Genomic DNA, 22,791 nt, shown 5'->3' on the forward strand with positions numbered 1-22,791 from the left:
TCATGACTGAACAGACACTTTGCACCATAATGAGAATACAAAATTGATTCTTTAACTTAACAACTTTCTCTTGCTCCTCCTTTTTTCTTGGGGGGTGGGGCAGCGGGATGCACTGTCAATACCACACTGACTCCCAAGAGGAAGAAATAAAAAATTACGTCACCAAGGATTATAAGCTATGGAATAAGCTACATGCAAAGAAAAAACAGTTAATTACTGGTATCTACAAAAACAGTTTTTGCCTTTCTCTTATCCTACAAAATATTGCTAGTGTGTGATAGTGCCCACCACCATCCCACAGAATATGCACTGAGGTAGTAAATAATCTGTAGCATACCCTGTAATCTAAGATACGTTGGTACGTGGCAATCTGTTTGTGCATCTGAAAGAAGACTACCCCATAAATCAGTCTTTTAATTAGATTGCATTCAAAGTTTCCTCCTGTGAATGTACAAACCATTATGAATACAACAAAATATGCTGTAAGTGTGTTCCTTTACCAGCCATAGGCCTAGACAAAGAAACAGGATATATGGTAATCATTTTCATGCAGAAAAGCAACTTACACAATATTAACCAAGGAATGGCATCCATCATAAGCATGTTCTTAAATAAACTAACAGATAACTGTTAAAGATACATGCACAACATTACAGTACATCATATTGTATTGACTATTTTTCTTGCCTGCCCTTTGTACACTCATGTGTTTTCATGTATTTTGAGAGTCATCACAAATCTGACACTTGCAGTCAGTGGTAAATGCATTTTCCATAAGTTATGTGTGGTGTCACCACCAGACACCACACTTGCTAGATGGTAGCCTTTAAATCGGCCGCGGTCCATTAGTATACGTCGGACCCTCGTGTCGCCACTCTCAGTAATTGCAGACCGAGCGCCGCCACACGGCAGGTCTAGAGAGACGTCCTAGTACTCGCCCCAGTTGTACAGCCGACTTTGCTAGCGATGCTACACTGACCAATACACTCTCATTTGCCGAGACGTTAGTTAGCATAGCCTTCAGCTACGTCATTGGCTACGACCTAGCAAGGCGCCATTACCAGTATATTGAGATTGTTTTATATATCATCAAGAGCGATGTACACCAATTATGGATTAAAGTTAAGTATTCCAAGATCTTCGTACTTTATTTGCAATTCTCAAGACATTGTCATGTTCCAGACCTCACGCCAGTCTGCGTGAGCTTAAACGCGTGCCTTTCGGCTACCTTCGAGAGACTTGGCTGTCTTGTCAAGTCACTACATTATGACTTTGGGCAAAAATCTTTCCAAAACATTACACGTTATTTAATTATACCCTGTGAGCCAGGATAATCTATAAAATATGCCACTCATAACAGAATGGTTTCATTGCCTGACTGTAACTTCAGTTGTCATTGGATAACTGTGAAATTGAGCAAATATCTTTGGAGTGGAATGCATTTTAGTCTGATGAAATAAGCACCCATGCCATCTGCAATTCTTTCACAATTGTAGTTCTGGCTAACTCTAGCATTCACTGCTGCAATTACTCGAAGTGTCTTGTTACTGCTGGTGTATCTAATGAATTTACAAGAATTATGTGTGTATATTACTATACATTAAACTACATGCAACAAAAGAAAATAAGAAAATTTGAGTGCAGAAAACTACACTGAAACTTCATAGTTACAAAACTTGGTTTGAGGACTGAAGAACTTAAAAATCTCTCCATTAGGGTGCATAAACAGTGGAAACAATCAACTCTGTCCATTCACTGGGGCCCCGGTAAGGATCACAGGTTAATATTTTGAGTACTCTTTATTGGTTCCCTTCCATGTGATGGTGGACAGTTTTCAAATTCAAGAGCGAGGAATGTCCATGGTGCACTGGTATATTTATGACTTGGAGCCATCTTTGTAATCATATGATGTAATTGTTCCTACAAAGCACTTCTCATAGCTGGTTAATGCGATAAATATTAACAAGCTGACAGTAAAATATTAGTCCAACTTGTAAAATCTGGGAATCCTATCATAATCATTATCGTCTCCCTTCTCCTACCATTAAGAGTTTTGACTTTCCAACCACTACCACAGGTTTCAACATCAATTTTCAAAATTATTCACATGGAAACAAAATTGTGTTGTTCCTCATGTTTAACCTGTAGGGTAACGCATAACAAAACTGTTTTGCACCGTAAATGCCTTTGGGTTCATTTAGAAAAAGATTTGGCATTTTTAGGTCTGCTTTCAAAATAGTTTCACAATGTTTCATCACCTGAGTGGTGGGGAGAGTGTTGTAGGTGGAGCAAATCTTTTCTGGCTGGGGTTTTGGTCGAGTGAAAGATTTTTAGAATCATACTAAGGAATGTAGAGTAGAATCTGCCATAGGCTGCTTTGGACATTTTTGACTGTTTTTCTTGTTTTGAGTCATGGGTGCAGCTTTTGTAAATGTGAAGTAATCTACTTATTTAAGAGATGTAAAATACTTTACAGCTGTTTGGGATAACTTGTTCATTCTTCAGTTACAGAGATATAAGGTGAGTAAAATCAACATATTTTGAAATGTATCACATGAAACATGGACTCATCTGTCCACGTGTCATCAGTCATGGAAGATCTTGCACATTGAAATAGGAGGTGTTCTTGTACCTTGGTGATATTTGTCAACTAAGTTTCTTTAACATTGAAATAATTTTCCTTCTTGAAAATGGAGATTTGTGTTCGAAGCATAGCAGGTATTTCAACATATTTTTGACTTGTAACTGATTTTTGATATATTAATACGAGGGCGGTTCAGAAAGTAACCTCCGATCGGTCACAGTGCGGGTTGTGGGGGGAGTAGCAACGCCATCTGTGCGTTCACGCACTCAACAGGTCAGTCGGCATCAAGCCGTGGTCGAGTGAACGTCGTACCTGCGCTAGTTTAGTTTTTGTGGCAGTTTGAAATGTGTGCTGCAATAGAAAACCCCGCCAAATGTGAAGTGCGTGCTGTCATAAGGTTTTTTACAGCCAAAGGATATTCTGCAGCAGCTATTCATCGTGAGCTTTGTGCCGTGTACGGACCAAGACTTATGAGTGAAGGAGTTGTCCGTGAATGGGTACGTTTATTTAAAAGTGGACGAGAAAACGTTCATGATGAAGAGAGGAGTGGTAGACCATCATTGGTGACTGACGAACTAGTTCAGACAGTTGATGCAAAAGTTCATGAAAATCGACGTTTCTCAATGTCGGAGTTGTCTACTGGTTTTCCACAGATTTCTAAGACTCTCTTGTACGAGATAGTGACAGCAAGATTGGGTTACCGTAAGTTCTGTGCACGATGGGTGCCCAAAATTCTTACCGACCACCACAAAACTCAAAGAATGGCCTCTGCATTAGACTTTCTGTCATGTTATGAGGACGAAGGAGAACCATTATTAAACAGAATCGTGACCGGTGACGAAACCTGGATTAAGTACGTGAACCCTGAGACAAAAGAACAATCAAAGATGTGGGCCCATTCAAATTCGCCTACCAAACCAAGAAAAGCCTCGCAAGATATTTCTGCCAGAAAACTGATGGCAACGGTGTTTTGGGATGCCAAAGGGGTGTTGTTGGTTGAATTCATGGAACGTGGTACGACCATTAATCAAGACGTGTACTGTGAAACAATAAAAAAGTTACGACGGGCTATACAGAACAAACGCCGTGGTATGCTGACTTCCGGTATCATTTTTTTGCACGATAACGCCCGTCCTCACTCTGCTCGCAGAACAACGGCCCTTCTTGAGTCCTTCAAGTGGGACGTTATCAACCATCCACCTTACAGCCCAGACCTGGCGCCAAGTGATTATCACCTCTTCATACATTTGAAGAAATGGCTCGGGTCACAGCGGTTTGATGACGACGAAGAGCTCAAAGATGCGGTCACAGGCTGGCTCCAGGCACAAGCGGGTGATTTTTATGCAGAAGGAATTTCAAAGCTTGTGAAGAGATACGATAAGTGCCTCAATTGCTATGGAGACTATGTAGAAAAATAGTGCAAAGATGTAGTTGTAAGATGTATATATTAAAATATTTTTATTTAACTTGGTGTATTTTTTTAAATCAACCGGAGGTTACTTTCCAAACGGCCCTCGTACATAAAATGATATTGCTTACTTATAATTGGAGTATTGCAGATTGATAATGTAACAAAGACCACCAAATACAATACTGAAGTAATTTTCCCAAGTATAAAACTTTTAAATTTTGATAGAATATTTGCCCTCAAAAGGCAAAAGTCCGGAACTCAATTCATCAAACAGTTTTAACCTGCTAGGAAGTTTCATATCAGCACACACTTTGCTGTAGAGCAAAAAATATGTTCTATTGTAGTATGATAAAGTTTCCAAATTTGTAAATTCTGAATAAATTTTGTCAAAATATAATTTCCAAGTGTTCATCCAATGCAATAATCTCATTTAATTGGTTTGGCTTAAAAGATTGACATTCACTTATGTGCTTTTGCAAATGAAATCGAATGTGGATGAAGGTATCACAGAAAGAAAATAAGGATCTATTTGTGAATCAAATGACATTGGTTTGGCTTGATATAGATACTAAATTTGGTTTCCTGGAAGAAAAAAAATTGTGAGCATGATTTGCAAGATTAATTCCTCCAACTTCTGCAGAAACAGCCTAGATTGATTGAGAACTCCATCTGACCTGCAGGGCTGGAGGTATATCTACATACTCAGCAAGCCACTGCACAGTGGAGAGTGGAAAACAAATGATATATTTCTCCACATCTGTCCTAAATACTCAAATATTGTGTCATGGTCCCTATATGAAATATTTTTGGCAGCAGTAGCATAGTTCTACAGTCAGCTTCAAATGCCAATTCTCTTAACTGTCATGTTCTTAGAAATGCATATCTTCTTTCCTCCAGGGATTCCCATTTGAGTTCCCACAGCATCCCCGTAACACTTGCATGCTGATGAAACCTGCTAGTAACAAATGTAGCACCCCGCCTCTGAATTTCTTTTATGTCTTACTTCAGTCTGACCTGGTGCAAATCCCATTCCCTCGAACAGTACAAAAGTGTAGGTAACACTAGAGTGCTATATGCAGTCTTCTTTACAGATGAACCACACTTTCTTAATTGCTCCCAATAATCCAAAGCTGACCATTTGCCTTCCCTATCACTATCTTCATAGGCACTGTGGGATGCTTGGACTTGCAAAGTCTGGTACCATTTGATGAGACCAGGAAGTAACCTTTTCATAGTAACAGCATTCGCATTTTTCATGCTTTTTAGTTAAATATCTGATGTTACAAACCTCTGGAACATGAAGTAATGAAAAATACTACATCAAAAAATTGTTACTATTACGGTGCATTTATAAACATAAAAAATTAAAAATAGCACAGATACATGCAATGTATTCTACAGGGCATTTATTACGAGCTGTCTGTATGTTGGGGTGCAACTTACAACAGCTATGGTGACAGAGACCATACTGGATTTCAGTTACTTGTTTCAGATGGTGAGAGGATTATGTGTGATGTCATTCTGAACTGTTTCTTTCTCAGGAATAAACATGTGAAATCTGTTGTAAGATACCTTTATTTGTGCAGGAGTTATGATCTATGAAATTTTGGGACACTTGTCAAAGTCAGCATTACAGCACACGCTCAATATGACGTCCATTGTGCCAGTCCAGTTTTGCGAGTCATGCTGCACACATCACAGGATCTGAGGCTCCAGCTGAAAGATCATGGTACTGTGGTGGCCATTCAGTGAAACCCCTCCTACTTATCCAATGACCTCCAAAATATTTCAGCCAGAAACAATCTGACTTCAGTGGCTTATTGGGGAGGTGCACAGTCTCATTGGAAGGTGGTTGGGGAATCACCGTCTGATTCATCAGTGTTGGAAGCACATAACCATGGATCATATTAAGATACTTCACCCCATTCAAGGTTCCACGAATAAACACTGGACCCACGATACTTGGCCCAAATCCCATGTCAGATCATCAATTTTTGACCATTAGCACATGTCTAGGGATCCACGCACCAGTGTTAGCATCTGACAAGTATAAATGATTTACTTCTCCTTGTACATAAAAATTAACTTTGTCACTCAACAACACCTGTCATATGAAGTTTGGATTCCTATTACACTGATCAAAAGCCCAGTCCACAAATTGCACCTGCCAATCAGACTCTCCCTCAGAGATGATACTGAGACTGTAGCTAATACAGGTGCCACTGGTGTGTGTACAACACACACAGCTTTAAACCTTGACACCAGATGTTACTGATAACCAATGCATGCAGTGATGTGGACTTACCACAAAGAGTGACAAAATTTCTTACCGTCTTGTCATCAGTGGTTGTTCTTCGATGTCCAATGCATGGCTTGTCAAGTAACTCGAATAGTGTCGTGTGTGAAACACCATTTCTCTCAGGATGCCGGACATTGAAGTCAGCAGCAATCACTCTGGTACTTCACCCACCACTCATTAACACAAATTCAATGTGTCCCTGTATATGCCATTGTGAATCACCAGACTCAGGAGGATGTCGTTATCAGGAAAAAGAAAACTGGTGTTTTACGGGTCGCAGCATGGAATGTCAGATCGCTTAATCGGGCAAGTAGGTTAGAAAGTTTGAAAAGGGAAATGGATAGGTTAAAGTTAGATATAGTGGGAATTAGTGAAGTTCGGTGGCAGGAGGAACAAGACCTCTGATCAGGTGAATACAGGGTTATAAATACAAAATCAAATAGGGGTAATGCAGCAGTGGGTATAATAATGAATAAAAAAAATAGGAGTGCGGGTAAGCTACTACAAACAGTGTAGTGAATGCATTATAGTCACCAAGACAGACACGAACCCCATGCATACTACAGTAGTACAAGTTTATATGCCAACTAGCTCTGCAGATGACGAAGCGATTGATGATATGTATGATGAGATAAAAGAAATTATTCAGATAGTGAAGGGAGATGAAAATTTAATAGTTATGGGTGACTGAAATTTAGTAGTAGGAAAAGGAAGACAAGGAAACATAGTAGGTGAATATGGAATGTGGACAAGGAATGAAAGAGGAAGCTGCCTGGTAGAATTTTGCACAGAGCATAACTTAATCATAGCTAGCACTTGGTTCAAGAATCATAAAAGAAGGTTGTATACATGGAAGAGGTCTGGAGATACTAAAAGATTTCAGATAGATTATATTATGGTGAGACAGAGATTTAGGAACCAGGTTTTAAATTGTAAGACATTTCCAGGGGCAGATGTGGAATCTGACCACAATTTATTGGTTATGAACTGTAGATTAAAACTGAAGAAACTGCAAAAAGGTGGGAATTTAATGAGATGGGACCTGGATAAACTAACAGAACCAGAGGTTGTATAGAGTTTCAGGGAGAATATTGGGGAATGATTGACAGGAATGGGGAAAGAAATACAGTAGAAGTAGTATGGGTAGCTTTGAAGGATGAAATAGTGAAGGCAGCAGAGGATCAACTAGGTAAAAAGATTATGGCTAGTAGAAATCCTTGGGTAACAGAAGAGATATTGAATTTAACTGATGAAAGGAGAAAATAAAAAAATGCAGTAAATGAAGCAGGCAAAAAGGAATACAAATGTCTCAAAAATGAGATTGACAGGAAGTGCAAAATGGCTAAGTGGAGGTGGCTAGAGGACAAATGTAAGGATGTAGAGGCACATATCACTAAGGGTAAGATAGATACTGCCTACACGCAAATTAAAGTGACCTTTGGAGAAAAGAGGATGACTTGCATGAGTATCAAGAGCACAGATGGAAACCCAGTACTAAGCAAGGAAGGGAAAGCAGAAAGGTGGAAGGAGTATATAGAGGGTCTATACAAGGGCGATGTTCTTGAGGACAATATTATAGAAATGGAAGATAATGTAGATGAAGATTAAACGGGAGATCTGATACTGCGTGAAGAGTTAGACAGAGCACTGAAAGACCCAGGCTGAAACAAGGCCCCGGGAGTAAACAACATCCCATTAGAACTAATGACAGCCTTGGGAGAGCCAGGCCTAACAAAACTCTACCATTTAGTGAACAAGATGTATGAGACAGGCGAAATACCCTCAGACCTCAAGAAGAATTGTAATGATTCCAATCCCAAAGAAAGCAGGTGTTGACAGATGTGAAAATTACTGATTTATCAGTTTAATAAGCCACGGCTGCAAAAATCTGTAAAGAATTTGTGTTAGTAGAGTGGAAAAACTGGTAGAAGCTGACCTCATGGAAGATCAGTTTGAATTCTGTACAAATGGTGCAACACATGAGGCAATAATGACCCTACAAATTATCTTAGAAAATAGATTAATGAAAGGAAAACCTACGTTTCTAGCATATGTAGACTAAGAGAAAGCTTTTGACAATGTTGACTGGAATACTCTTTCAAATTCTAAAGGTGGCAGGGGTAAAATACAGGGAGCGAAAGGCTATTTACAATTTGTACAGAAACCAGATGGCAGTTATAAGAGTTGAGGGACATGAAAGGGAAGCAGTGGTTGGGAAGGGAGTGAGACAGGGTTGTAGCTTATCCCCAATGTTATTCAATCTGTATATTGAGCAGGCACTAAAGGAAACAAAAGAAAATTCAGAATATGAATTAAAATCCATGGAGAAGAAATAACAATTTTGAGGTTCGCCGATGACATTGTAATTCTGTCAGAGACATCAAAGGACCTGAAAAAGCAGCTGAACAGAATGGACAGTGCCTTGAAAGGAGGATATAAGATGAACATCACCAAAAGCAAAACGAGGATAATGGAATGTAGTCGAATTAAGTCAGGTGATGCTGAGGGAATTAGATTAGGAAATGAGAAATCTAAAGTAGTTAAGGAATTTTGTTATTTGGGGAGAAAAATAATTGATGATGCTCGAACTAGAGAGGATATAAAATGTGGACTGGCAATGGGAAGGAAAGCGTTTCTGAAGAAGAGAAATTTGTTAACATCAAGTATAGATTTAAGTGTCAGGAAGTCGTTTCTGAAAGTATTTGTATGGTGTGTGGCTGTGTATGGAAGTGAAACATGGACGATAAATAGTTTGGACAAGAAGAGAATAGAAGCTATTGAAATGTGGTGCTACAGAAGAATGCTGAAGATTAGATGGGTAGATCCCATAACTAATGAGGAGGTATTATATAGAATTAGGGAGAAGAGAAATTTGTGTCACACCTTGACTAGAATAAGGGATCGGTTGGTAGGACATGTTCTGAGGCATCAATGGATCACCACTTTAGTATTGGAGGGCAGTGTGGAGGGCAAAAATCATAGAGGAAGCCCAAGAAATGAATACACTAAGCAGATTCAGAAGGATGTAGGGTGCAGTAAGTACTGGGAGATGAAGAAGCTTGCACAGGATAGAGTAGCATGAGAGCTGCATCAAACCAGTCTCAGGACTGAAGACCACAACAACAACAACAACAACAACATGCAGTGATACAAATGTAAAGTTGAATAATATAATAGCCATGGAATTGTTATAATGAACGATTTCATCAACACCCACTGTCACTCGTGTTGAAGCACCAAATGCACCAGTGTCACAGTGGCTTGTGAGCTGTGGAAGTAAGAGGTGAGAAAGTGTCCTACTGTGATCATGTAGTATTTGAGAGAACTGACTGTCCCTTGTGTTTTAGTCTTGTCATGGTTGACAAAAGCTGCTGATAACAGATAGGCAAGTGAAAATGCAAGCACACATGATCTATAGCTTACTTCTGCTCAGAAAGACGTATGCCATAGTCACTAATTCATCATGTTGTTGACCAGCTTTCACTGTCCCTGCCCCATTGATGAGTTTTATTATTTTCTTAGTTCGACTCTGTCTTAATGTTGACTAAATTTGTCAAGTGAAAGAAGGGACAGCACAGCTGATGAAGAAAATGTCGCCTATGGCAATCGTTCACCAGTAGCTGACGCTGTCTGGCTGCTTCTCGTAATAACTCTTATTCAGAACTCCTTTTTTTACAATAGTTACAGCGATTTATTTCTGATACCTATGTACAGTCAGCTCTTGAGGTACCGCCTACTGCGTTACCAGCCGTTAAATTGCTTCTTCGTACTTTTGCTGTTATACACAAAGTTCCTCATTATACATTCTTCGTTTTTTTCCTCAGAAGTCCAACAACCATGTCAGAGTAGCCCACCACCGCGACTCTGGACCTCCATGGAGCAATGTCATCAGCCTCACTGTGTTTGCTCCATGGCGGCCCGCTACTTGCTGCATCAACGAAAGTCCGCGCCGGTTCCTGGCTCGGTGTTCGAATTATCTGCACAAATAAAAACCAAATACTTCCACAGTATTTATGCACATAACTAAGAGATCCTATCCCGCTACTCAATTTTATCATTAAATTATAATTTGTTTTAGGTCAGGGGTGATAGATGGCGCATGCAACAGACCACTTGTCGTCTGTTACACCACACATCCCTCCTGTAGCCCCAGCCTACACAAATCCTTCGACATTAACTATATACAAAATTATAATATTTATATAACCTTAAACTCTGCCTTCCATAGACTATCTTGATTACTTGCGCATGTCTGTGTATTATTTCCCATGTAGTATTTCTTACCTTTACCATACCTACTTAATATATAAAGTCTATTTATTCATTATTTGTTTCATAAATCATTGTTATAGCACAATGTCTATCATATTATTGTCTCAAATTCTAAGTCATTATAGCCTCATTAACTAGAGTCCTTAATTACTAATCACACTGTTTACTTTTCCTTACACCCCTTTTCTCATCATAACAATGACACACATATGTGCACTTTGCTCTACTTCTGAATATGAAAATGTTGTCATAATTACTTCAACCTTAAGTTGTGGTACCAGAGGTTATACTTTACATTCTTCTTTGTTCCTAGTTTGTTCAGCTCATTTTAATACACCTATGATTAGTATACACACTTTAGTAACCAGTCAACTTATAACAATACATTGTAGTCATTATTAATTTTACTAATTTTACTATTGGTTTTCATAGCTTAATTGTTCAATACAAAGGTTGCTTTGTATTAATTGTTGTACACATTGAGGAATAGGTACAGTTGTTTAAAATATTTCTGCTAACGAGATATATTATATCATCATCATTATTACTGTAAATCATCTTTCACAGCTAATATGGAGGCCAATTTGCCTGTCAGTTAATGCAATTAATCTATTAATATATTCATGGTGGTGGATAACCATTCTACACCTGGCATTATATCCCTAACAGATCAAGAGCCCTGCCCTTCTGGGTCCTGATAGCATCTCACAATAACTATATGTGAGCACTGCCCTTCTGGGTATCCTTCTAGTGATATTATACTGACCTCACTGAATAAGTCCAGCGCAAATGAAATTGGATAACTTTCCACATAGTCTTGTACTGTCAGTAATACAGTTTGGTGTGTAGTGGTATTTGTAATTTGTTCCATTAATAAATGGTCCTTAATATCATTGTGTTCTAAAAAATTTACACAACAATGAACATCAGTTGAGTCTGAAGTACTTACTTTACGTTCTGCGATGCGACCCTCTGCCCAGAACGTACCTCGTTTTCCGAATTTGTGGTCTGTTGATAGTAATCATTATCATTTCTTTGACTCTTAAAGCCCTTGGATCATTGAACCCATTCTTGTGATCTATTGCTATTATTATGTCTCTCTCCTGACCTATGATTTGAATTAGATGAAGCATTATATCCATTCTGTAGCTGCTGTATCGTATTTTGTATGTTAGAAGTGTGTTGCTAGTATTATATAAATATCTATTTGTTCTGTCTGTTTGCTCTTTATCAAACATATCCAGATGTTCTAATACTGTCAACAACTGTGTTACTGTTTCCCAACCTTTACAAAAAAACTTCTTTTTGTATCTGTACTGGCAAACGTGTTAACAATACATCAGCCAGTTGATCCTCAGGTATAGGATTATCTAAGTATCTTCCTTTCATTAAATGATTTTGCACATAAGCTTTCAATGTTCCCTTATGCCTCTTATAGAATGGTGGATTCAGAAAGTACTTTTGTAACTTATCTTGAGCTCCCTTTGACCAAAACCTTTCCTTAAATTTATTTCCAAAGTCTAACCAAGAAGTAAATTCTTCTATGTGTGTTATTCCCCAATCGTGAGCTTCATATTCCATATATCCTACTACAAAATCGATCTTACATGCAAATGTCCAGGTCTCAGGTAATGAACTAGAGAAAACCTTTAAAAACACAATTGGATGGGCCTCCGTTAGATTTAAAGTATGGAAAATGTTTCACTAAATTACTGTTATGCTCAATAAAGTGACATTCTTGGTTTAATTTAATTTAGACAAGATTCAAGATTTTTCGTATTTGCTTCTATTTGGTCATTAAGTCTTTTATCCAAATGTTGTTTTAAGTCATTTAAAGTTTTAGCCTGTGCATCAAATTTCTTGTTTTGTTCGTCTCCAAAGTCAGTGAAAGCTTGTTACTGTTCCTGTTTTAATTCATCTAAATTCTGAGCCTGTGTTTTTGTAAAGTTCGTGAAAGTTCTGATCAAATAATTGTTGCATTTGTTGTAATAGCTGCTCGATATTTGAACTCATATTGCGTGTTAATATTGGCATGTAATAGTAATATCTTTTTCTCTGTCATTTTTTTTTTTTAAATGTTACTGTATTGAAATCACTTTATATCACAAATATCACTGATCACCTTATAATAGTTAATTATATTTAAACAGTTGTAGCTCACCATATGTGAATTGTAGTGGTTGGCTTGTTGGCTAGCATTGTATGCTGGTGTGTCTCGGCTGTAGCACAGCTGGCGTCATCTGCTGTGGTGTAATTAACTTCGTTGGTGATATAGCCGTAACTCGTAGCATCACTCACTTGTTGGTTGTTCGCGATGTTTGTAAGTGGTGGTTAAACCGTCTTATCATGTGTTTGTATTCGTTTTGTTACTTCGTGCTTTTCGTTATACTCGATCACTTTCAAAGAATAAACAGTTTCACTTCTCTCATATGTTCTATTTTCTTATGTAAACATTTTTATTTTAATTAGATTAATTCGTTGCTTCAAGGTTCAAAGATGCGAAATTGTCTTCCAATTGCAGGGTCACCAAGTGTGCTGTCGCCACCCTACTAATGAGTTTTATTATTTGCGTAGTTCGGCTCCATCTTAATGTTGACTAAATGCATCGAGTGAAAGATGGGACGGTGCAGCTGATGAAGAAAATGTCACCTATGGCAATCATTCACCAGTAACTGACGCTGTCTGACTACTTCTCGTAATAACTCTTATTCAGAACTCCTTTTCTACAATAGTTACAGCAATTTATTTCTGATACCTATGTACAGTCTGCTCTTGAGGTACCGTCTACTGTGTTACCGACCGTTAAATTGCTTCTTCCTACTTTCGCTGTTATACACAAAGTTCCTCATTATACATTCTTTATTATTTTCCTCCGAAGTCCAACAACCGTGTTGGAGTATCCCACCACCACAACTCTGGACCTCCATGGAGCAACGTCATCAGCCTCACTGTGTTTGCTCCATGGCGGCCCGCTACTTGCCGCATCAACGAAAGTCCGCGCCAGTTGCTGGCTCAGTGTTTGAATTATCTGCACATATAAAAACCAAATACTTCCGCAGTATTTATGGACATAACTAAGAAATCCTGACCCGCAACTCAATTTTATCATTTAATTAGAATTTGTGCTAGGCCAAGGGCGATAGATGGCGCATGCAACAGACCACTTGTTGTCTGTTACACCACAGGCTGTTGCAGCAACTTACCCTATAGTACCCATCTCAGTCACTGACATCACAGGAAACATTTAGTTCTTAATAGATATCCTTTTTATCCAGCCCGCTGTTCCCCACTCTATAGAATGATTCAACTCTCTGACGCAATTTTGTAGCTTATTGCCCATATATAATGGTCAGAAAGCTGAGCATTCGAGGTAGTGTTGCCAGCTGGGATAAGTGTTACATTCAGATGCATATTTTGTCCCAAAAGCTGGACTACCACTTTAAATAGAACTGAGCAGTTGGGTATTTTCACTGTTTGATCAACAATTACTTCGAGGGGGTACTAACATTAGCTGCAATAAGCTATTAAAATAATTCAATGGGTAAAGGTGAAAATTTGTGCCAGACTGTGACTCAAAGCCAGATTTCCTGCTTCACATGAGTGTTTGCCTTAGCTGTTTCAGCTATCTGAACACACTCTCTATCTGACACAAATTCACAACTTCAAGCACGCTAACTGATAACATCCTCAGTGTAAGTGCACGATAGGGTTCAAACCTCTAGTGGGAATACGGAAATTGCTGCAAACAGTGAGCTAAATGGGTACATACCTTGTATGTGGGATAGGTTTAGAGTTTGGGTCAAATGAGGGGTGTGCTCAGGTAGCCAGAATGTTTTAGGTGACTGCTCATGTAAAGCAGGAAATCTGGGTTTAAATCCTAGTCCACCACAAATTTTTGGCTTTCACCAGTGAATTGTTTCAATGTCCAATTGATGCTGATATTGGTATCTTCCTCCAAAAATTGATAATTACAGTCACTGTATCAAGAACAGAAGTATGTTCTACTGGACATGTCTGATGGAACATGCCACACGTATGTAATAAGTAGTCAGATTTGTGATATCAACATGCAACATGTTTAATGGGAAAAAAAAATTGAACAGCCTTGTAATTAGGCAGCTATAGTAGCAACTAAGTGGTCTGTCTTCTGAAATGTTTTGCCTTTTTCCTAAGCTATTCGTATGTCAAAATACTTGTTCCTTATTAAAGAAAATAAACAATTATCTAGCCTACAGAGACAGAAAACTTATACCCAATAACTTTGGTTACTTTAAATGAGAAATGGATACTGAAGTATAGCTTTTTATATTTTTGTAAATCTAATTAAACACATGTTAAAAAGAACTTTAGTTTTCTTGGAAATCAGGTACCGGAATTCTTGACAGAATAATTTTAAATTACAGGACAGTGTTGTATTAGTTGATTTCAGTTTGTGTTTTTTTATGAAATGAGTACAGACTTCAGATGTCGATAATAACTCTGGGAATTGCATAGTAATATTCTGCCACTTTCAATAGTGCTTAATGAAAATGAAGCAGCAGGTTGAAAGAAGCTGTTGTTTTAGTGTGTCAGTATCTTTTTACATGCAGTTGTCTTTTTTTTTTTTTTTCATTAAACTCATGAAATTTTGTCACTAATCAAAGAAATTGCCAGTACAGCGTTTAATGTTCTCTGCTTGAGAAGTTGCCCAGTTCTTGACAGTTGTACCCAGGTTGGATCATCAGCTAATGTCATTAGGTGTACTGCACATTAAAAAAATAGGTGTTCATAAAAATTCTTTGTTAGTGAAGACCAGAAGTATAATTTTTGATAAGTAGTTCCTAATAAATGAGCTGTCTTCAGATAACAACATATTTAGTGTTAATCAATAATTGATAGAAGACATTGTCATAAATTACTGCTGTATGCATTATACAACCTTACAACATTTTTTAATCTCAATTTGTTTGCTATTTGATATTCGAATTGTATTAGTTATCAGTAAAAAATTATATTTATGATCTTTACTAATGGATTTTCTCTGAATGCACAGATTTCATTACATGCAGATCACTCATCTCCAGTTAGACTGTCTGTGGCGGCATGGTTTCTTTCTTCCATTACCTGGACCTAGCTGTGAATGCACTGCGGCAGATCACGGGTAAGAAAGCTATGCAGAAACCTACTGTACTGAAACTTGCGCCAGGCAGCATACAATGCAACTATTCCAAGAATCAGAAAAGGTCTTAATTTTGAATGAAAGGTGGAAATAATGGCAAAGCTTTGGTATATTCTGGAATTTGATAATTTACACATTCACTGCCAAGCCCATGATAATCCAAACACAGTCATGCACAAACCCTTTCATTCATGTTAGCAAATTTATGGTAACATATTTCCCAAAACCTGAACAGCTACTGAGCACAGATTGTACTTAAATGAAAATGCTTGCCATACTATTATGTTTATCGACATCTAATACACTCAATTTTTCACTCAATGAACTGCTCAATATGCCACGTAGAATTACTGTCTTTTTTTCATATTCCATGGGTATTACTAAATGACTAACCTGGTTCATGATACCCAGCACCAGTTGCATGTTGCCTATGTAATGGCTCCCAGGACCAATGAAATTTGACTTTCAAAATTTCATAAATATCTTTCACTTTCAGCCAGTAATTAAATTCCTGTCACGGTCTACTCATTAGGAGGTATAATCTTAGGTCAAATGTTGAATGCTAACTGTTGTAATCTGGCACCTCATACAAATACCTGGGTGTAATCCCTCATAGGGATATGAAAAGGAAAGATCACGTAGGCTCAGTTGTGGGTAAAGGTGGTAGACTAAAGTTTATTGGCAGAATACTGGGGAAGTACAGTCAGTCTATAAAGGAGATAGCTTACAAATCACTCGTGTGAACCGTTCTAGAATATTGTTAAAGTGTGTGGGACCCTTACCAAATAAGTCTAGCAGGGCATATTGAATGTATACAGATAAGGGCAGTATGAATGGTCAGAGGTTGTAATCCACTGAGGGAACTGACCTGGAACCCTCTTGAAGATCGACACAATTGATTCTGAGAAAGTTTGCTGACAAAGTTTATAGAACCAGCTTTATATTATGACTTTGCAAATGTACTGTAGTCCTCTCTGTATTCCTCACATAGGGATCATTTGGATAAGATTTGAATAATTACTGCATGCACAGAGAAGATGTGTAAGTAGGTGTGTACCCACACAAACACAGATAGAAATCAGAAACTAACAGAGTCTGAACTCAAGTTTATTTTTTATTTTTTTCACATATAACAGGTTGTCAAATAAGAGAATACACAAAAGAGAATCAACAACAAAGAGTAAAAAGGTAGATATGAGAATCACAGTCGATGGCTCTCTTCTCTGTGACTCCCGTGCGAACTGCGGAGAATAATCTCTGTGGTTGGCACGAATTTTACGCGTCAGCTGCGATCGACGTGTGCGGTAGTCACCACATGAGACCCCTTGGTGAGAGTGGAGCTCGGATGTTCCTCTCTGTAGCGTGCAGGCAAGTGCACTTGTCTGCCAGAATGGGTGGTGCATCAAGGCTGCTGCTTTACTGACTGCAGAGGTAGCGTAGTGGGGTTCTGCATCGTTGTCTTGTGCTGATCGCTGCGCGATGCTGACATCGCCAGAGTGTCTTGAAGTATATAAGCAGGTTTCACTATACTTAGCGATATGGTGGCTGTTTCCCATTCAGTACTATGTTTAGGGTGTATGCATCTCTGCATATCACGCGATGAGGTCCAGTGTATGGCGGGTGTAGTGGTGGTTTGACACCATCTGTGCGTAACAATACATGCGTGCAAGTTTTTAAATCATTGCTCATGAACGCTACCAGGGCTCCATGTCTGGAAACTTTTGCAGGTTTGATTTTCTTGATCATTTCACTCAATCCTTGTAAATATTCTGACTGGACATCTGCATTCGGTACCCCTGATTCGTCAGCAAACTCTCCGGGCAGACGTATTGTTTCTCCGTAGAAAAACTCTGTCGGGGAGGCATCCATATCACGTTTAAAGATTCTCCTAAGACCTAACAGTACAATGGGTAATGCTTCCATCCATTTAGTACCATGGCAAATGAGGGCTGCTTTTAAGGTACAGTGCCATTTTTCTACCATTCCGTTGCTTGCCGAATGGTCGGCGGTGTTGTGGTGATGGCAGTATCCCCAGAATCTAGCTAACTGAGCAAATAGTTCTGATTCGAACTGTCATCCTCTATCAGTTGTTGTATGCAGTGGGTAGCTGATTCTCGATATCCAAGTTCACATGAACGCCGTTGCCAGAGTTTCCGCCAAGATGTTATCGGTAGGTATTGCTTCCGGCCAGCATGTATACCTGTCAATGATTGTTAGCAGGTAGCGATTACCACCTGATGGTGGAAGACATCCTACGACGTCCAGATGAAAGTGCCTTGACATCCGAGAATTGTCCAATTGGAGGGCGCATGTGTCTGCTCACTTTGCATAGCTGACAGCTTGGGCAAGATCTAGTCCAGTTACGGCAATCGGGGTCTATTCCTGGCCATACAAATCTTTCGGACACCAGTCTGATAGATGCTCGAACACCGGGGTGAAATAGGCCGTGGAGACAATCGAACACTCTTCTGCGATGTGTGATTGGAACGTAAGGGCGTGATCGATCATGTTGTACGTCACAATGTAGTCGTACATATTCCCCAGGCACATCAACTAGCTGTAACTTCAACGCCGTGTTGTCGTCACTCAACAGGGTATTTAGCTCATCATCTTCCTGCTGCGCTTGCGCTAGTTCGGCCATAGTTAAAGACTGTGTTATACTGGATACATGTGACAAACAATCAGCTACCACGTTAGTTAAACCTGCGATGTGGCGTGAGCCTGTGGTGAATTGGCTTATGAACTCCAATTGAGAATACTGCCTTGGGAACCATTTGTCACTGTTCTTGTTGAATGCGTAAATCAAGGCTTATGATCGGTAAAAATTACTTGTGGTCTGAAGTGTTTGATCACTAAATATATAGCCATAAGTTCTCTATCATAAGCACTCCAGCGTTGTTGTGCTGGTGACAACTTGTGCGAATAGTATGCCAGAGGTTGCTATGCGCCATCCACCAATTGTTGCAGGGCTGCACCAACACCAAACTGGTTAGCGTCCACCACCAGAGCCAAAGGTGCTTCTAGTTTATTATGTGCCAGCAGTGCAGCCTGAGCCAGGCTCTGCTGTGTCACTTCGAATGCTGCATCAGATTCCTCATTCCATTGTATGGTTGCATTGCTGCGAACCTTTGGGCCGGCTAATAATGCGTTTAACGGTGCCTGCTGTTCAGCTGTCCATGGTAGATGCCTTCCATAAAAATTTAACATGCCTAGGTATCTTCTTAATTCTTTGACCATAATAGGCTTGGGCATGCGTAGAATAGCCTCAACTTTTCCGGGTAAGGGTGCTGAACCTGTAGCGGATATGTGATGACCTAGAAATTCCACTTCAGGTTGGCAAAACAGGCATTTCGCTGTATTTAACACTATTCCAAACTTCTCTAAGCATTGGAGTACTTCTTTTAAATGCTGCTTGTGCTGTAAATTGTTTGCAGAATATATGAGAACGTCATCCAGGTAGGCAAAACAGAAGTTCAATCCTCGTAGTACAGAATGCAGAAAATGTTGCCATGTCTGTGCAGAATTTCCCAGATGAAACATCATGAAATTACTTTCAAACAATCCAAAAGGTGTTGTTAGGGCGGTGTTTGGTATGCCTTCTGGCGCTACAGGAATTTGTGTATAGCCCTTTGCGCAGTCTAGCACACTAAAGTCTGTGGCACCGTGCAGTGCGTGATTGTAGTCCCTTAACAAAGGTACAGGATAACAATCCAGAATAGTTCTGGCGTTCAGTGCTCTGTAGTCGCCACACGGACGCCAGGCTCCACCTTTTTTTGGTACGAGATGTAAGGCTGACACCCATGGACTGGATGACGGGCATGTAATTCCATCTTTAAGCATTAGCTCGAATTCCGCTTTAGCTATAGCGAGGCATTCCGGTGCTAGTCTCCTAGGTTGACATGGCACAGTCTGTGATTTTTAAGTAGTGTACTGTATCATGCAACACTTTCTGCGGTGCTCCTGGTGGTTTCATTAATTCAGGAAAATCCGCTAGGGATTGCGCGGTACTCTGTGTCTGCCATTTGAACTAACTTAATACTGGTACAATCTGTGTCACGATATTAACAAGCCGTTGATAGGTTTGCGAGATTGTCTATTAGGCAACCATTGGCCAATCTGGCAAAAGTCTGAAGTGTGATAAGAAATCAGCTCCTAGTATTGCTTCTGTGACGTCTGCTACCATGAAATTCCATTAAAAATCTCCAGGGAGTCCCAAGTTCAGATTCTCTTGTTGTAATCCGTGTGTTGAAATCTGTGAATTGTTGGCAGTGGATAAGTTAAATGTAGTGCGCAGCCAGCAACAGTGCAAGGAATTGATAGTATACTGAGCTCTGAACTGGTGTCGATTAAAAATTTCCTGCCTGGCGCACATCTACATCTACATCCATACTCCACAAGCCACCTGACGGTGTGTGGTGGAGGGTACCTTGAGTACTTCTATCGGTTCTCCCTTCCATTCCTGTCTCATATTGTTCATGGAAAGAAGGATTGTTGGTATGCCACTGTGTGGGCTCTAATCTCTCTGATTTTATCCTCATGGTCTCTTTGTGAGATATACGTAGGGGGGAGCAATATACTGCTTGACTCCATGGTGAAGGTATGTTCTCAAAACTTCAACAAAAGCCTGTACCGAGCCACTGAGTAAGTCTCCTGCAGAGTCTTCCACTGGAGTTTATCTATCATCTCTGCAATGCTTTCGCGATTACTAAATGATCCTGTAATGAAGCTCGCTGCTCTCCGTTGTATCTTCTCTATCTCTTCTATCAACCCTATCTGGTATGGATCCCACACTGCTGAGCAGTATTCAAGCAGTGGGTGAACAAGCGTTTGGAGAAAGAACATGGGCTAATGCATTTATGTGCTTACTCTCCATACCGACTATGATACCAACAAATGGTTGTAAATTGCGATGCGAAACGACTTCCATGTCCTCATCGGCTATGGCTTCTCTGAAAGACAATGATGCCATTCCACATTAGTTTCAAGAGCTGTGTGCATAGGAGATTCACCTTGGCGGTTAGTGCATCGAAATCCACCCAAGACGCCATAGTAGATGCAGCTTCTACGCTGACAGTTATGTCTACAACACTGACCTGTGTGTTCGGTGTGATCGCTTCCAGTATGCAGTCGGCGAGTTCTGCTACCGTGTCCAGTGACGTCTCGTTCTGCGTGCCGATGACTGCTTTTACCTGTGGTGGCAGGTGGGAACTCCACAGGGTATGCAGAATGCTGTCTGTAATCATGCCAGGGTCCACCTTGCTGTGGAGATGGCGCAGGAACTGCGAAGGTTTCCTGTCACCAATTTCTTCTTGTGTCAATACTTGCTGGATTCTATCTTCTTGAGAAACGGCTAGGCATCATATCAGTTCAGTCTTTAACCGTTCATATGCATTCTCTGTTGGAGGAGCTGTTATGATATCCTGAACTTCAGTTGCGTCACGATGACCGAGTTGGCTTATTACGAGGGGAAACTTAGTTGTTTCTGCAGTTACTCCCGCATACGTGAAACTCTCTTCCACCTGTGTGAACCACAGCATAGGGTTGTGTGTCCAAAATTGTGGTAAGTGAACCGCTAGTCTTGACACTGCTGGCGTGTCCATATCCGTATCTGCTGTTTGTTTTGCAGTCGGGGTCACCAGTGTTGCGTAAGTAGGAGTGTACCCATGCAAATACAGTTACAAATTGGAAACTAACGGAGTCTGAACTCAAGTATCTTTTTTTTATTTCTTTCACATATAACATGTTGTCAAGTAAGAGACTACATAAAAGAGAATTGACAACAAAGAGAAAAAAGGTAGGTTTGAGAATCACAGTCAACAGCTCTCTTCTCTGTGACTCCCATGCGAACTGTGGAGAATAATCTCTGTGGTTGGCGCAAATTTTATGCGTCGGCTGCAATCGACGTGTGCAGTAGTCACCACAGCTGCATTCAGTCATTCACTCTTACTGCACTCCATATATGAACTGAATAGGAAGAATTCCTAATAACTGGTACAGTGGAAAGTAGCCTCTGCCATGCACCTTGTGGTGATTTGCGGATTGTAGATGTAATGCCTTGAGTAGATGTCATGAGGCATTGTAGCTTGTGATGTGCAACTTACCCAGACTACATTCGTGCAGTATTCCATACTGAGAGTACTTCATGACTTCCGACTTTAACTGTAGGTTCTAACCTTCTCCAAATTTTTTCTTGCACATATCTGTCAGATATTTAGATCTTAAAATAGCTAGAAATTTATGATTGCTTTAGAAATAATTTAAAAATGTGGGAGTTTCATTCCTTAAGGAACTGGAGGTTTGCTGTTTAGTGTCAAATTGCTATAGCTACTTGTCTTGGCTGAGGTTTGTTCTATGGATTATACTAGGACATCTATCATAATATTTTTATCTGCTTGAGCCTTAATACATTTTGTTGCATGGGAATTATATTATCAATTTAAGCTAGATTTTAGCAAACACTTTAGCCACCATATTGCTTGTCTTCTAATCCGATAATATGCCTTTGAAGTTAACAAAGCCTGACACAAACAGATTACATTCCTGCTTTTCTGTCCATCAGCTTTTTGATTATCCATGGCTATTATTGTATACTGCACAAAATTAGTACAGTTTTTACACAGTCAAGATGACAGGGCTCTTATTTTTTTGTTATATCAGATGTAAGTTTTTAGTTAAGTAGATAACATAGTGATTTGAGCACATATTTCTCTTAATAATTGTAAGGATGATTTCAGTTTAATCTGACCCATATTTTATAGGTACAGAAAAACATATTACGATTCTTGTGCTTTTGAAGCTATCCCATTTTCTCAATCTATGTTATAGCTTGCTCAGCAATTTATGTGATGTATTAAATTAAATTTTTGTTTAGGCTATTGTTGTTGAAATTAGAATATTTCTGTTTACAGTTATTGTGCCTATGGAATAATCATGTGCTGACTCAGAATTATCTAGTGTATCAGTGGACTATTCATACTGAACTCCTTCCTCCTTAGTAGAGTAATAATCTAAGTGTTGTGTGCTGACATTATGAAGCTCTCGTGGTACTTTGATATGTTGACTTGCTG

This window comes from Schistocerca nitens, chromosome 5 (genome assembly GCF_023898315.1).
Source record: "Schistocerca nitens isolate TAMUIC-IGC-003100 chromosome 5, iqSchNite1.1, whole genome shotgun sequence".
NCBI lineage: Eukaryota > Metazoa > Arthropoda > Insecta > Orthoptera > Acrididae > Schistocerca > Schistocerca nitens.